Here is a 16,634-nt window from a genome sequence, read left to right as displayed (position 1 = left end):
TATGATCTGAGAATACACAAGGGACGATCCCAATCTTTTGAAATCGGTTCAGACCTGAATTGTGATGCAGGATGTGGTCTATTCTGGAGAAAGTTCCACGTGAACTTGAGAAGAATGTGTATTCATTTGCCTTTGGATGTAAAGTTCTGTAGATATCTGTGAAATCCATCTGGTCCAGTGTATCATTTAAAGCTCTCGTTTCTTTAGAAATGTTGTGCTTAGAAGACCTATCCAGTGTAGAAAGCGCTAGATTGAAGTCACCAAGTATAAGTGTATTATTATCTAAGTATGTCTTAACTTTGGTTATTAAGTGATTGATATATTTGGAAGCTCCCACATTCGGGGCATATATATTGAGGATTGTTAAGTCCTCTTGTTGGATAGATCCTTTAAGTATGATATAGTGTCCCTCTTCATCTCTCACTACAGTCTTCAGGGTAAATTTTAGTTTATCTGATATAAGGATGGCTGCTCCTGCTTTCTTTTGGGGACCATTTGAATGGTAAATGGTTCTCCAAACTTTAATTTTCAGGCTGTAGGTGTCCTTCTGTCTAAAATGAGTCTCTTGTAGAGAGCAAATAGATGGGTCCTGCTTTTTTATCCAGTCTGAAACCCTGCGCCTTTTGATGGGGTCATTAAGCCCGTTCACGTTCAGAGTTACTATTGAAAGATATGAGTTTAGTGTCATCATGATACCTATTTAGTCCCTGTTTTTGTGGATTGTTCCAGTGGACTTCTTCCTAAAGGGGAATTTTGAGAGTCCCCCTTAAAATTTCTTGCAGAGCTGGTTTGGAGGTCACATATTCTTTCAGTTCCTGCCTGTCTTGGAAGCTCTTTCTTTCTCCTTCCATTCTGAATGAGAACCTTGTTGGATAAAGTATTCTTGGCTGCATGTTTTTCTCATTTAGGACCCTGAATATATCCTGCCAGCCCTTTCTGGCCTGCCAGGTCTCTGTGGAGAGGTCTGCTGTTAATCTGATATTCATCCCCATATAAATTAGGGATTTCTTGTCTCTTGCTCTTTTAAGGACCTTCTCTTTATCTTTGGAATTTGCAATTTTCACTCTCAAGTGTCGAGGTGCTGAAGGGTTTTTATTGAATTTAAGGGGGGATCTATTTCCTGGATCTGAATGCCTGTTTTTCTGCCCAGATTAGGAATACATATTCTGGCCCTCTGGCCGTTTCAGCGCCCTCGGAAACCCCAATTAAATGTAGATTTTTCTTCCTCACACTGTCACTTATTTCCCTTAATGTATCCTCATGATCTTTTAATTGTTTGTCTCTTTTTTCCTCAGTTTCTCTCTTTGCCATCAACTTGTCTTCTATGTCACTCACTCATTCTTCCACCTCGTTAACCCTCGTCGTTAGGACCTCTAGTTTGGATTGCATCTCATTCAATTGATTTTTAAGTTCTGCCTGATTAGATCTAAATTCTGCAGTCATGAAGTCTCTTGAGTCCTTTGCTTTTTTCTAGAGTGACCAGTAGCTGTATAATAGTGCTTCTGAATTGGCTTTCTGGCATTGAATTGTAATCCAGATTTTGTAACTCCGTGGGAGAGTGGACTAGTTGTGATTCTTTCTTTGGAGGTGAGGTTTTCCTTCTAATCATTTTGCTCAGTGCAGAGTGGCCAAAAACAAGTTGTATTGGGAAAAGGAGAAAAAGAGGGAAGAGAAAGAAGAAAAGAAAAAGAAAAAAAGAAGATAGAAAAAGAAAAAAAAGAGAAGAAAAGAAAAAAAGAAAAAGGGGGGGAAACAGAAATCAAAAAACAAAAAACAAGGGGGAGTATCCTCTGATTCTGTATACTGTAAATCCCTCGACTTCCCCTGGAACTTTCCAGTGCTGCTTGGTTAATAATTTGTTTTTCCCCTGTCGGTCTAGCTGGTCCTCTGGGGGAGGGCCCTGCTGTGCTGATTTTCAGGTGTTAGCACTTGGGGGAGCTGCTCAGCCCCCTGCCTGGTGCAGGGCTCAGTGCGGGTTGTTTACCCCGCGAGGCCCCAGGAGGAACAACCGCAGTGGCGGGGCCAGCTCTGGAGCCCTGGAGTCAGCTCCTGCAGTAGCCCCAGAGCTCTCCGTCTGCAGGGCCTGGAGGCTCCGGGCCGGGCCGCTGATCTGCTCAGCTCGGGGCAGGAGCGTCCTCGCTGTCCTGGGCCCTCCCGGCCTCTGCCTGTCCCGGGGGAGGCCAGATCCTGGGCTGTGTCCCCGGCGCCCTGGGCTCCCGGCCTGTGCTGGTGGGTTCACGCTCCCGCCCCGCAGGCCCCTCTCCGCGAGCCGCCGCCCGAGCCCCTCCGAGCTGCTCCGGGTCAATGCGTGCGTGCGCTGCAGCCCTTTAGGGAGCTCGGCGCGCTCTCCCCAGGGCGCGGTGTCTGTTAGTGTCCCAGGGGGCCTGAGGGCACCCCCGCCCTCCTGGGGTCCTGCTCCAACTGCCTGTGAGCCCCTTTCCCCCGGGAAGGTCGGTGCAGCTCCTGCTCCTCCGGGACGGGGCTCTCCTGTCCTGGGGACACTCGCCCCGGCCTCAGCCCGGCTCCTCGCGGGGCCCCTCCCCCTCGGAGGCCTTTTGTTTCTTTATTTCTTTTTTCCCGTCTTCCTACCCTGGTAGAAGCGCAAACTCTTCTCACTGTAGCATTCCAGCTGGTCTCTCTTTAATTCTCAGGCCGAATTCATAGATTTTCAGGATGATTTGAAGATTATCTAGGTAATTTGGTGGGGACAGGTGACTTGGGGACCCTACTCTTCTGCCATCTTGCCTTTTCTCCTCTCTTAATATTAGAGATATTTGGATGGCTGCATTGAACTCATATCATCCTGCAAATAAATATCCTTTTTAAATTTATTTTTATTTTTTTAGAGATTTATTTGTTTTAGAGAGTTCAAATGAGAGAGAAAGAGAGAATCTCAGGCAGACTCCCTGCTGAACCCAGAGCCCAATACGGGGCTCCATCTTACCGCCTTGAAATCATAACCTGAGCTGAAACTTAACCCATTGGGCCACCCAGGCACCCCTAAATAGCTTTTTAATATGCAAACACAAGCACTAGATTTAAGCAAAAACCTTCACTCCATAAAGAAAATGTGCTATCCTCCCTTACTTATATTTCTGTGACTACTGAATGAATATACCAACAACTGGAGAAGATAACAGAGCTTTCTTTTCTGCTCTACTAAAGTTCACCATGTATTTTTTTATACTAAGCCTTGTGTAGACTTTAACTTTTGTTCAATATGTTTTAGTATCTCAAAATCTCCAGAAAAGTTGAAATTCGATGCATTTTCTTTTAAAAGGATAAAAGGTTTTAAAATCCACTTTTATGGTTCTCCTTGGTGACTGAAGATATTAAACTAAATTAATGATAAATTGAAAGGACAACTAAACCAAGCAGATGTAGGTGAAGAAATTTTTCCATTAGAGTAACATTACTGAAAATGCAGATTATAGTAAGAGATGTATTTGGCTAAATTTTAGGGAGCCACTTTATGAAGTAAACTCAAAAAAAGCATTTCATTAAAAAAAGGCATTTCAAAGCACTTTTCCTAGTGCTGATATTTAAGAAAGACAGAGAAGGGAAAATATTAAGGCCTGGGATTAATGAGATTTATAATCTAGTAGGAGAAGGAAAATAAACCCACATGGATATGTGTGTGAAAAGGACAACCATACAGTATATTACTGAAATAAATTAAAACCCTAACATCAGGAAGAGTGCTCACTTTGGCAGCACAGATGCTAAAGTCAGGAAGAAAGTTTTTTCTTTCTGTCTCAGCCACCTCTACTCTCCACTTACAGATACAGCTTACCTGACAAACATCCTAAAGCTTAATTGGTACCATTTCCTTCCTGGCATCTTGAGCAGAGCAAAATATATTCTCCACTATCCTAGCAACTTCTAGTCAAGATTCTCATCTAATATGATTCTTATATAAATATTCAGTGCCCTTAGAATTTAAAATAATGACTGTGATTTGGCAGATCAGTAATGTTATTTTCTAGACATATTTTGCCCACAGTATTTTTTCCACACAGTCCTCCATGCCATCAGATATGATGCCAACCTCAGAAGCAAAAGTTACTTTCACTTCATTCCGGACATAACTTCTCATCTTTTCTAAGTAGCATCCTTTAGTTTTGTGAATATCTTTATTCCATTTTAGAGACCCATCTTCTTCCCATTATGGTTGATAGTATTCATAATTAATTGAAGGTGAATGTATGTTACAAACAGAAATTTCTTTTTTTTTATGATAGTCACACAGAGAGAAAGAGAGGCACAGGCAGAGGGAGAAGCAGGCTCCATGCACCGGGAGCCCGACGTGGGACTCGATCCCCAGTCTCCAGGATCGCAACCTGGGCCAAAGGCAGGCGCCAAACCGCTGCGCCACCCAGGGATCTCCACAAACAGAAAATTCTTTAGAACTCTGGAGAGGCAATCATTCATCATATAGGTAAAAATAATGGCATTGCTTCTGCCTTCCTGGAGCTTATGGGCTGGGAAAGACATAGAAGGTCTTTACTTCTCAGAGATACTGTTTCTCTTTAGTTCATGTCAATAAATGTCCCTGAATCATTTCAATGAATTTTCCTCTTTCTTTTCTCAATTCTGTCCACAGATACCAGATTAATTTTTAATGCCCCTCTCTTATCTTATGACTCATTTGCATAAGAACCTAAATGATTCCTGTATGCCCCCCAAATCCCCCCACCCCTGCCAGTATTAAACTCCTTAGTGTAGTATATAGGCTGTCTGCAATTTAATTCAACTGATCCTTCCAATCCTCTATCATAATGTAAGAACTTACATTTAACACTGCATTAGGGACATGTACTTTGATGACTTTTTGCATGTATTTTCTGATTTGTAGCTGACAATAATTATATGAGATATGTAGTATGTATGCTGATTTTTTTCAGATGAAGAAACTAAAATATAAAAAGTTTGCACCATCACCTATTTCCACACAGATAATGAATGCTGGCTCTGGGATTAAACTTAGTGTTATTTGATCTCACTTGTTCACTACAGTAAGTTAAATAATGGCCCCCAAAGATATCAGGTCCTAAACCCTGGAACCTGTAAAACCTGATATCTTATTTAGCAAAGCCTATGCAGACACATCTGCATAATTAAAGTAACAATCTGGAGGTGGAGCAATTACCTGAATTAAATGGATGAACTCTTAATGCAATCACAAGTGTCACTACAAAAGTGAGGCAGATAGAGACTTGACACAGACACTAGAGGAGGCAGCAATGTGACCATGGAGGCAGAAGATGGGAGTGATGTGACTACAAACCAAGAAATGGCAGCAGCTACCAGAGCCTTCAGAGGGGAGTACCCTCTCAATACCTTGCTTTTGGCTCAGTGATATTTATTTCAGACTTTTGGCCTCTGGAACTTGGAAAAATTGTTTTCTATTGTTTAAAGCCTCCAAGTTTGTGATCATTTGTTACAGCAGCCACGGGAAATTAATGCAAGAACAGAAACTCTGTTCTACACTGCCACCTATAGGCAAATTCTCTGGTTCCCAAATCAGAATCCTCTCAGTAGGAATTAGATGGCCACAGATCTGGATACAGGGACATTACTTCCAAGCCTGCAGTAATAAATACTTGAGTAGAAAAGTCAGATAACCCAAACCTGAAGGAAATGAGGTACCCAGAGTCCAGGGATACTCTTCAAAAAAAAAAAAAATTGCATCAAATTAGAATTAGAGAAGCATCACAGAAGACATAGGCCAAGAGCAACCCTAAATAATGATGTTAGCTTCCTTTACTTGTTATACTGAAAGAAAAGTTGATTCTTGAACTTGTCAGTCCTAATCCTGCAAGATAGAGAGAGCTACTTGTTTCTTTTTTTTTAATTTTTTATTAATTTATGATAGTCACAGAGAGAGAGCGAGAGAGAGAGGCAGAGAGAGAAGCAGGCTCCATGCACCGGGAGCCCGACGTGGGATTCGATCCCGGGTCTCCAGGATCGCACCCTGGGCCAAAGGCAGGCGCCAAACCACTGCGCCACCCAGGGATCCCGAGCTACTTGTTTCTAAAGGGAGAGATTCCCATGTAAGAACAAACTAGTAAGGTAGGTTTAATGAATGTAGTCACATGTACTCATTGTTGGGTGAACAGCTGCAAGTAGGTGTATGGTTTAATGACGTGGCAACATAAAAACAGATCTCTGGGTATATGTAAAGCTTTGGGCTTTGACTGATTCTACTCAACATGTACATCATTAAGTGCTAGCAACAGAAAGACACCAGGATCAAGATGCAGATTTCGTCACCTAGGGCTACACATCATTCAGTGACAAATTATAATAAATTAAACCAGATTGAATTTATAGGCACAGCTTGGAGATATTGTGTCTTCAATTCCAGACCACCAAAATGAAGCAAGTATCTCATGAAAGTGAATCAACTGAATTTTTTTTGGTTTTGCACTGCATATAAAGGTTATGTGTATACAATATTGAAGTCTATTAAAAGTGTGCAATAGCATTATGTCCAAAAAACACAATGTATATACCTTAAATTTAAAAATACTTTATTACTGAGATGCACGGGTGGTCCAGTGGTTGAGCATCTGCCTTCAGCTCAGGGCATGATCTTGGAGTCCCAGGATGGAGTCCCACATGGGGTTCCCCACAGGGAATCTGCTTCTCCCTATGCCTAGGTCTATGCCTCGTTCTCTTTCTGCATCTCTCATGAATAAATAATTAAAAAATAAAAATACCTTTATTACTAACAAATGCTAACCATCATGTGAACTTTCAGTTGGTTGCAATCACTGATCATAGATCCACGTAACAAATTAAATAATAATGAGTAAGTTTGAACTGCAAGAAGGACACAGAGACATGAAGTGAGAAATGCTGTTGAAATAAAAATAACACCAAAAGACTTGCTCAATGCACGTTTGCCACAAACTTCAATTTGTAAAAAAAAAAAAAAAAAAAAAGATTTGTGTGAAGCACGATAAAATAAGGTATGTCTATATAAAAAAGTGTTAAAGTGATTAGTTATTAAAGAAAAAAGGGTTTTTTTTCTCATAACATTTATCAAAATAAATTCTCAGATGAATTAAAGGCATAATTGTGAAACAATGAAACTACTGACATATAGTTGATAATATAGGTGAATTTTATATGAACATGGATAGAGAAAGCCTTTTTAAGCATAAAAGTCATAATGATATCACCAAGATGGCAAGAAAAATGATCTTCTCCAGTTCCCTCAGAGAAAAACCAACTAGGAGTATCTATAGTCAAGGCATCTTTGTGAAAGTCCTAGAACCAAGGATGAGGCTGGAGTATCTACTTGGCTCAGAAAAAAATAAAATAAAATAATGCATTTGAAGGGTAAAAGGAGCAGTTTTACTTTGACCTAATCACCCTTTCCCAAAACCAGTGCAGTACAGCAGAAAGATATACTCCCAGAAACCTCTGATTTCTCCAGTGTGAAAAAGCCCAAGGGAGGGTATCCAGCTTCTCCACTGTTATGAGTGCTTCTAAGGATGCCTACACTTCAGTCTCATCTCACAGGGACCACTGGAGAAATAAATAGCATAAGACTTTCAAGCATCAGAGATGGAGAGGGAGAAAGGGGCTCATAGCAATTAAGGCAGGGATCATGGTAAGCTGTGGTTTGGGGAGTGTAAGTACCTGAACAGAGCTCTTAGCTAAGAGCCAGAGTGAGAGCCATTTGGAGAACCAAAGTGATGGTGCTCACTTCAGCAGCACATATACTAAAATCGGAATGATACAGAGAAGATTAGCATGGCCCTTGCACAAGGATAACATGCAGCATTCCATATTTTTTCAACTTCTGGTCTTTGGCCTTGTCAGAATCATCCAGGGTGAAATTTACTTAGGTCATGGTTGATATTCTTGACTCAGCCCGCTCACATACAGCCACTCTGCACTTAGCAAAATGACTAGAAGGAAGAATTCAACACAAAAGAAAGAATCAGAAACAGTACTCTCTGCCACAGAGTTACAGAATTTAGATTACAATTCAGTATCAGAAAGTCAATTCAGAAGCACAATTATAAAGCTACTAGTAGCTCTGGAAAAAAAGCATAAAGGATTCAAGAGACTTCATAACTGCAGAAATTAGATCTAATCAGGATGATATTAAAAATCAATTAAATGAGATGCAATCCAAACTGGAGGTCCTAATGATGAGGGTTAATGAGGTAGAAGAAAGAGTGAGAGATATACAACACAAGTTCATGGCAAGGAGGAAGCTGAGGAAAAAAGAGAAAAACAATTAAAAGACCATGAGGAAAGGTTAAGGGAAATAAATGATAGCCTGAGAAGGAAAAATCTACATATTGAACAAATCATAGCTGAGAACTTCCCTAATTTGGAGAGGGAAACAGGCATTCAGATCCAGGAGATAGAGATATCCTCTATCAATAAAATAAAATAAAATAAAATAAAATAAAATAAAATCAATAAAAACCGTTCAACACCTCAACATTTAAGAGTGAAACTTGCAAATTTCAAAGATAAAGAGAAAATCCTTAACGTGGTAAGAGACAAGAGATCCATAACTTATATAGGGAAAAATATCAGATTAACAGCAGACCTCTCCACAAAGACCTGGCAGACCAGAAAGAGCTGGCAGGATATATTCAGGTCTTAAATGAGAAGAACATACAGCCGAGAATACTCTATCCAGCAAGGCTCTCATTCATAATAGAAGGAGAGATAAAGAGCTTCCAAGAGATGCAGAAACTGGAAGAATATGTGACCACTAAACTAGCTCTGCAATAAATGTTAAGAGGGACCCTGTAAAATAAATAGGAAGCCCAAAGAACCTACCCACAAAAACAAGGACTGAATAGGTATTATGGTGACACTAAGTTCATATCTATCAATAGTTACTCTGAACATGAATGGGCTAAATGATCCCACCAAAAGACACAGGGTTTCAGGCTGGATAAAAAAGCAAGACCCATCCATTTGCTGTCTACAAGAGACTCATTTGAGACCTAAGGACACCTCCAACCTGAAAATGAAAGGGTGGAGAACCATTAACGTTCAAATGGTCCTCAAAAGAAAGCTGAGGTGGCAATCCTCCTATCAGATAAAGGTTATCCCAAAGACTGTAGTAAGAGATGAAGAGGGACACTATGTCATACTCAAAGGGTCTATCCAACAAGAAGACTTAACAATCATGAATATTTATGCCCCTAATGTGGGAGCTGCCAAGTATATCAAACAATTAATAACCAAAGTAAAGACATATTAAATTATAATACACTAATAGTAGGAAACTTCAACCTAGCACTTGCGGCAAATGACAGATCTTCTAAGCACAACATCACCAAAGAAACAAGAGCTTTAAATGATACACTGGATCATATGGATTTCACAGATATCTACAGAACTTTAGGTCCAAACACAACTGAACACACATTCTTCTCAAGTGCACATGGGACTTTCTCTGGAATAGACCATATTGGCTTACAAACCAGGCAATACCAAAAGATTGGGATTGTTCCCTGCATATTTTCAGACCACCATGCTTTGAAACTTAAACTCAATCACAAGAAGGAATCTGGAAGAAACTCAAACACATGGAGGTTAAAGTGCAGCCTGCTAAAAGATGAAAGAGTCAACCAGGAAATTAGAGAAGAATTAAATAAGATTCATGGAAACTAATGAGAATGAAGATACAACCATTCAAAATCTTTGGGATACAGCAAAAGCAGTCCTGAGAGGGAAATACATCACAATATAAGCATCCCTCAAAAAATTGGAAAAAACAAATACACAAGCTAACCTTGCACCTAAAGGAACTGCAGAAAGGACAGCAAATAAACCTATACCAAGTAGAAGAAGAGAGTTAATAAAGATTCGAGCAGAACTCAATGAAGTAGAGACCAGAAGAACTGTAGAACAGATCAACAAAACCAGGAGTTGGTTCTTTGAAAGAATTTGTAAGAGAGATAAACCATTATTCAGTCTATTGAAAAGAAAGGAGAAAGGACTCAAATTATAATATTATGAATGAAAGGTGAGAAATCACAACCAATACCAATGAAATACAAAATTTAAAATAAAAAAAACCATGTAATTTTATATATATATAATAATAAAAATATTATTATAATATTTTAATAAAGCAATTTATTTATACACCAATAAATTAGTCAATCTAGAAGAAACAGACACATTTCTGGAAAACCACAAACGACCAAAACTGGAACAGGAAGAAACAGAAAACCTGAACAGGCCAATAACCAGGGAGGAAATTGAAGCAGTCATCAAAAACCTCCCAAGACACAAAAGTCCAGAGCCAGATGGCTTCCCAGGGGAATTCTATTAAATATTTAAAGAAAAAACAAAACCTATTCTACTAAAGCTGTTCTGAAAGATAGAAAGGGACGGAATACTTCCAGACTCATTTTATGAAGGCAGCATCACCTTAATTCCAAAACCAAAGACCCCACCAAAAAGGAGAATATAGACCAATATCCCTGATTAACACAGTTGCAAAAATTCTCAAAAATATACTAGCCAATAGGATCCAACAGTACATTAAGAAGATTATTCACCGTGACTAAGCAGGATTTATCCCTGGAATGCAAGGCTGGTTCAACACTCTTAAAACAATCAACGTGATAGATCATATCAACAAGAGAAAAAACAAGAACCATATGATACTCTCAATAGATGCAGAGAAAACATTTTTTAAAAGATTTTATTTCTTCATGAGACACACACACATACACAGAGAGAGAGAGAGAGAGAGAGACAGAGACACAGGCAGAGGGAGAAGCAGGCTCCACGTAGGGAGCCCAAGGTGGATTCGATCCTGGGACTCCAGGATCAGGCCCTGGGCTGTAGGCGGTGCTAAACCACTGAGCCACCCGGGGGGCCCCAGAGAAAGCATTTGACAAAATACAGCATCCATTCCTGAACAAAACTCTTCAGAGTGTAGGGAAGGAGAGAATATTCCTCACCACCTTAAAAGTCATCTATGAAAAGCACACAGCAAATATCATTCTCAATGGTTGGAAATACTGAGAGCCTTTCCCCTAAGATCAGGAACACGACAAGGATGTCCACTCTCACCACTGCTATTCAACATAGTACTGGAAGTCCTAGCCTCAGCAATCAGACAACAAAAAGAAATAAAAGGCATTGAAATTGCAAAGAAGTAGTCAAACTCTCCCTCTTCACAGATGACATGGTAAGGTACCTATAAAACCCAAAGACTCTACCCCAAGATTGCTAGAACTCATACAGCATTTCGGCAATGTGGCAGGATACAAAATCAATGCTCAGAAGTCAGTGGCATTTCTATACAGTAATAATGAGACTGAAGAAAGAGAAATTAATCAATACCAAAATCCCATTCAGGTTTATTGCACCCAAGCATAAGATACCTAGGAATAAACTTAACCAAAGTGATAAAGGATGTATACCCTAAAAACTACAGAATGCTTCTGAAAGAAATTGAGGAAGACACAAAGAGATGGAAAATATTCCATGCTCATGGATTGGAAGAATTAATACTGTGAAAATTTCTCTGCTACCCAGGGCTATTTACACATTTAATGCAATCCCTATCAAAATACCATAGACTTTCTTCAGAGAGTTGGAACAAATCATCTTCAGATTTGTGTGGAATCAAAAAAAGACCCTGAATAGCCAGGGGAATTTTGAAAAAGAAAACCAGAGCAGGGGGCATCACAATGTTGGATTTCAAGTTGTACTACAAAGCTGTGATGATCAAGACAGTGTGGTACTGGCACAAAAACAGACACGTAGATCAGTGGAACAGAATACAGAACCCAGAAACGGGCCCTCAACTCTATGGTCAACTAATATTCAACAAAGCAGAAAAGACTATCTCCTGGAAAAAGGACAGTCTCTTCAATAAATGGTGCTGGGAAAATTGGACAGCCATGTGCAGAGGAATGAAACTAGACCATTCTCTTACACCATACACAAAGATAAACTCAAAATGGATGAAAGATCTAAATATGAGACAAGAATCTATCCAAATCCTAGAGGAGAACACAGGCAACACCCTTTTTGAACTTGGCCACAGAAACTTCTTGCAAGATACATCTGTGAAAGCAAGGGAAACAAAAGCAAAAATGAATTCTTGGGCCTTCATCAAGATAAAAAGCTTCTGCGCAGCAAAAGAAACAGTCAACAAAACTAAAAGACAACCTACAGAATGGGAGAAGATATTTGCAAATGACATATCAGATAAAGGGCTAGTATCCAAGATCTAAAAAGAACTTAGTAAACTCAACAGCAAAGAAACAAACAATCCAATCATGAAATGGGCAAAAGACATGAACAGAAATCTCACAGAGGAAGACATAGACAAGCACATGAGAAAATGCTCTGCATCACTTGCCATCAGGGAAGTACAAATCAAAACCACAATGAGATACCACCTCCCACCAGTGAGAATGGGGCAAATTAACAAGGCAGGAAACAACAAATGTTGGAGAGGATGCGGAGAAAAGGGAACCCTCTTGCACTGTTGGTGGGAATGTGAACTGGTGGAACCACCCGGGAAAACTGTGTGGAGGTTCCTCAAACAGTTCAAAATAGAGCTGCCTTATGACTCAGCAATTGCACTGCTTGGGGTTTTACCCCAAAGATACAGATGCAGTGAAAGACCGAGACACCTGCACCCCAATGTTTATAGCAGCAATGTCCACAGTAGCCAAACTGTAGAAAGAGCTTCAGTGCCCATTAAAAGATTAATGGATAAAGAAGATGTGATCTATATACACAATGGAATATTACTCAGCCATTTAAATGACAAATACCCTCCATTTGTTTCAATGTGGATGGAACTGGAGGGTATTATGCTGAGTGATGTAAGTCAATCGGAGAAGGACAAACATTATATGGTTTCATTCATATGGGGAATATAAAAAATAGTGAAAAGGATTAAAGCAGAAAGGAGAGAAAATGCGTTGGAAATATCAGAGAGGGAGACATAACATGAGAGACTCCTAATTCTGGGAAACAAGGGGTAGTGGAAGGGGAGGTGGGTGAGGAAATGCGGTGACTAGGTGATGGGCACTGAGGATGGCATTTGATGGGAAGAGCACTTGGTGTTATACTATATGTTGGCAAATCAAACTCTAATAAATAAAAAATATACAAAAAAATGAGAAGCGAAGAAAAAAAAAGTGATGACGCCCCAACCCAACTGGCTGGGTTTGGTTCTGTGTGTCCACCTAAAGGTCTCTATAAGGAATGCCTGGGTGGCTCAGTGGTTTAGCACCTGCCTTCGGCCCAGGGCATGATCCTGGAGTCCTGGGATCAAGTTCCGCATCAGGCTCCCGGCATGGAGCCTGCTTCTCCCTCTGCCTGTGTCTCTGCCTCTCTCTGTGTGTCTTTAATGAATAAATAAATAAAATCTTTAAAAAACAAAAACAAACAAACAAAAAAACAAAGGTCTCTATAGACAGAGCCATCTTACAGCCTGCTCACACAGGGAAGGAAGTCAGCAAACCCACCCAGTGTGGTACACTGCCTCACCTAGGAGCCTAATCAATGATCTATGAGAGGTCACACAGCCCAGGCTATGACCTCACCTAGACAAAGAGCCAACCCAGTAGATCTGTTCAATTGTTGAGCAGAGACTACAGCCCTTCTTATTCAGGACACCTCAATAGTGACCATGGACATCCTTGGAGCTCAACATACAGGACACAGAGCATAGCCAATGGCCCTGTCCAGCACTAGAACCCAGCCCACAGCCTTGCCTGATTGCTGAGCACAGCCTGAGGTCCCCCCTAATCCCAAAGAGACTTTACCTGAATGCCGAGTCATGCCAGAGGCACATCTGGATTGGGGGCACAGCCTGTACTCTCACCCTACCAGGGCCAATTGCAGACCCAGCCTGCAGCCCCACTCATAAGCAAAGTAAAAACTAGTAGCACCACTCTGCCTGTGACTCCAGCCCACCAGAGGTGAATGCTGATCCAGCTAATGGCTCCACCTGACCATGAAGCCAATACAAAGCCACTCAACCAGGGAGCCAGCCAGCAAGCAGCCCAATCTGAATGCCAAGCTGAGTCAGCAGGCTCACCTAACCAAAGAGCTCAGCCAGGAGTACTCCTATCTCAGAGAAGAGACAGAAGCCTCACCAAATTAGAGACCCTAACAGTAAGCCCCTCCTGCCCTCAGTTACTTCCATCTGACCCATCCAAGCCCCACAGTGAACTATTATTGGTTTAAAAGAGAATGCTGAAACTATAAGATAGGGTACATAAGCCTCATGGCACTAACAAAGAAAAACCCTGTAGTAGATGAGCAAAGTATTGAGATAGAAGAATCAAAGCACACCACCACAAAGGGTCATCAAATCAGAAAAATAAGACAGCAAGGGACAAAGAAGAGAATATAGGAATTACAAAACAGTCAGAAAAAAACAATTAACAAAAGTTAAAAAAGAAAAGAATACAATTAACAAAATGGCCATAGGAAGGCCCTACCTATCAATAATTACTTTAACATTGGTGGATGAAATTCTCCAATCCAAAAACCTAGAGAGGCTGGGATGGTTAAAAAAAAAAAACAGGAAACTAGATCCAACAATATGCTGTCTACAAGAGATTCACTATAGTTTTAAAGACACACATAGATTGAAAGTGAAGGGATAGAAAACATTCCATACAAATGGTAACCAAAAGAAAGGAGGAATGGCTATACTTCTATCAGAAATAGAGTAAGTTTCAAATAGTCACAAGAGACAAGGAATGTCACTGTATAATGATAAAAGGATTAGTTCACAAACAAGCCATAATAATTGCAAATATGTATGCATCCAACATCAGAACATCCAAATATATAAAGCAAATAATAACAGAGCTGCATGGAGAAATAAACAACAATACAATAAGAAGGGTTTTAATATTCCATACCCAATAATTGATGGATTACTCAGACAGAAAATCAATAAGGAAAGAACACTACAGTGTTATCTGACTGTATATACACATGATTGCATATAACATATGACTATATGATCATATATTGTTATTCAACACTAGATAGTGATATGTGAAAAACACTATAGATCAAATAGACGTAGCAGACATATATAGAACATTCCACCCAACAGCAGCAGAATACACATCCTTCTCAAGTGCAGACAGAACATGTTCCAGGACAGATCATATGTTTAGACACAAAAAAGTCTTAACAAATTCAAGAAAATTAAAATTATATCACATGTCTTTTCTGACCACTATATAGATACAAATAAGAAGAGGAAAGTTGGGAAATTCACAAACATAGAAATCAAAACACACTACTGAACAAACTATGGATCAAAGGAGAAATTAAAAAATCTTGATATAAATGAAAATGGAAATATAACATGCCAAAATTTATGGAATGCATTAAAAGCTGTTCTAAGAGGAAAGTTCACAATCATAAACACCTACATTAAACAAAGAAATATCTCACATAAACAATCAAACTTTACAACTCAAGGAGCTTGAACTAAGGTCAATGGTAACAGAAGAAAAAATAATTAGGATTAGAATAGAAAAAAATGAAACACAGAAGAATAAAACAAAAGACTAACAAAACTAAAAAAAATTTAAAAGAATTAGTTTTTTTTTAAAAAACTACACAAAATTGACAAGCCTTTCACTAGGCTAACCAAGAAAAAGAGAAAAGACTCAAATGAATAAAATTATCAATAAAAGATGGATATTACAATTGAAACATCATTCCAAAATATCAGAAGAGGGCAGCCTGGGTGGCTTAGCAGTTTAGCACCTGCCTTTGGCCCAGGGCCTGATCCTGGAGACCAGGGATCGAGTCCCACATCAGGTTCCCTGCATGGAGCCTGCTTCTCCCTCTGCCTGTGTCTCTGCCTCTCCCTCTCTCTCTGGCTCTCATGAATGAATAAATAAAATCTTTTATATCAGAAGAGACTACGATAAGCAATTATATACCAATGAATTGGATAATCTAGAAGAAATTGTACATTTCTAGAAACATACAACCTAACAAGACTGAAGCAAGAAAAAAAAACAATATCTGAGCAGAATAAATATGAGAAAAGCCATTGAATCAGTAATCAAAAACCTCCCAAAACAGAAAAGTCCAGGACAAGATAGTTTTACTCATGGATTCTACCAAACACTGGTGAATTTAAAGAATCAAAGCCAATCCTTCTGAAATCCTTCCCAAAAATTGAAGAAGAGGGAATACTCCCAAATTCACTTTATAAGACCTCCACTATCCAGATACAAAAGGCATGGGATCCCTGGGTGGCGCACGGTTTGGCGCCTGCCTTTGGCCCAGGGCGCGATCCTGGAGACCCGGGATCGAATCCCACGTCGGGCTCCCGGTGCATGGAGCCTGCTTCTCTCTCTGCCTCTCTCTCTCTCCATGTCTATCATAAATAAATAAATCTTAAAAAAAAGGCATATAGATACTAAAGGCCCAATAGCCCGATGAACATAAATGCAAAAATTCACAACAAAATACTAGTTAATAAAGTTAGCACATTAAAAGGATGGTATGCCACAAAGATGGGATTTATCCCTAGGATGCAAAGAAGGCTCAACAAACACAAGTCAATAAACATGATACATTAATATATCGTTGGATAAAAATCACAGAATCCTCATAGCAAA

The 16,634-nt window shown here is 39.8% G+C and overlaps 1 long non-coding RNA gene and 1 pseudogene across 4 annotated transcripts in view; both read left to right on the top strand.

The window, feature by feature from the left end:
- The window catches only part of LOC140629419 (uncharacterized), a 64,692-nt gene that overhangs the window by 14,097 nt on the left and 33,961 nt on the right, over positions 1-16,634 (top strand). For 2 of the 4 annotated variants that reach the window (XR_012027251.1, XR_012027249.1), the window contains exon 4: positions 4,242-4,566. This is a non-coding gene — a long non-coding RNA (uncharacterized lncRNA). Of the gene's footprint in view, positions 1-4,241; positions 4,567-5,875; positions 7,952-16,634 lie in introns of those variants that run through there. The other 2 variants (XR_012027252.1, XR_012027253.1) reach the window with 2 other exon arrangements.
- LOC140629420 (U6 spliceosomal RNA) lies at positions 7,710-7,806 on the top strand (annotated as a pseudogene).

The sequence above is a fragment of the Canis lupus genome (assembly GCF_048164855.1).
Source record: "Canis lupus baileyi chromosome 5 unlocalized genomic scaffold, mCanLup2.hap1 SUPER_5_unloc_3, whole genome shotgun sequence".
Lineage (NCBI taxonomy): Eukaryota > Metazoa > Chordata > Mammalia > Carnivora > Canidae > Canis > Canis lupus.
This window is presented reverse-complemented; position numbering and strand designations above follow the sequence as displayed.